At 52.1% G+C, this 776-nt stretch overlaps 1 protein-coding gene across 1 annotated transcript in view; it reads left to right on the top strand.

Moving 5' to 3' along the window:
* RNF185 (ring finger protein 185) overlaps positions 1–776 on the top strand; it is a 32,479-nt gene that overhangs the window by 8,081 nt on the left and 23,622 nt on the right. The window lies entirely within an intron of this gene.

Raw genomic sequence — 776 nt, 5'->3', positions numbered from 1 at the left:
GTAAGGACAGGGACACAGAACTAGCCACAGCCAGGTTGCTTTGTGGTCAGGTCAAAGGCTAGCTTCTACAGGGACCATGAGAAATTTTAGCAGGACGGCCATATAGGTATGCTCAGGACCTGATTCTCTTTCTGCCTAGTTCCTGAGCTGATCAGGAACCTCTATGTTTTGGACCACTGTCCCAGTCCTGGCAGGCCCATGTGGTTCTGTAGGTGCTCAGTAAACAATCCCCAGGAGAATAGCTGTGGGGCCTGAATATGTTACAAAGAAAAGTTGGTGACCAGCCAGCTGGGAGTTGACCAAAGTCAGTCATGCGTGCCCATCCTCACTCAGCAAATATTTGAGTGCCTGCTAGGATGAGGCTCTAGAGCCTGGGTGGGGACCACATGGTGTCTACTAAGAATTACAAGGAGAGTGATATGGCCTGCCTACAGTTGGGACATACAGGCCTGTCTCAGTGCCTGGCCTGGCACAAGGCTGCCACTCCCTGCAGACTCTGAACTGGCCTGTTACTGTCCCTTAACCATTCCTACTCCAACACCTACTTTGATCCTGGTTGTCCCCTTATGCCTGTGTGTAGGAGTATGGGCCATGCACAGCTTTGTTGGGTCCAGGAAGTGGGTTGACAGTGGACCAGGTTACATGGTATGAAATGTGTGCCTCCCCAACAGCAACAGCCCTGTCCTGCCTTGGTGGGCCCTCCAGGTCACTGTGTTATTTCATAGGGCCACCTCAGTAGCCCTGTAGGAGGCATGATACTCTCGCTTTTCAGGTGA

The sequence above is a fragment of the Colobus angolensis genome, unplaced genomic scaffold, assembly GCF_000951035.1.
Source record: "Colobus angolensis palliatus isolate OR3802 unplaced genomic scaffold, Cang.pa_1.0 Scaffold171, whole genome shotgun sequence".
Classification (NCBI taxonomy): Eukaryota; Metazoa; Chordata; class Mammalia; order Primates; family Cercopithecidae; genus Colobus; species Colobus angolensis.
This window is presented reverse-complemented; position numbering and strand designations above follow the sequence as displayed.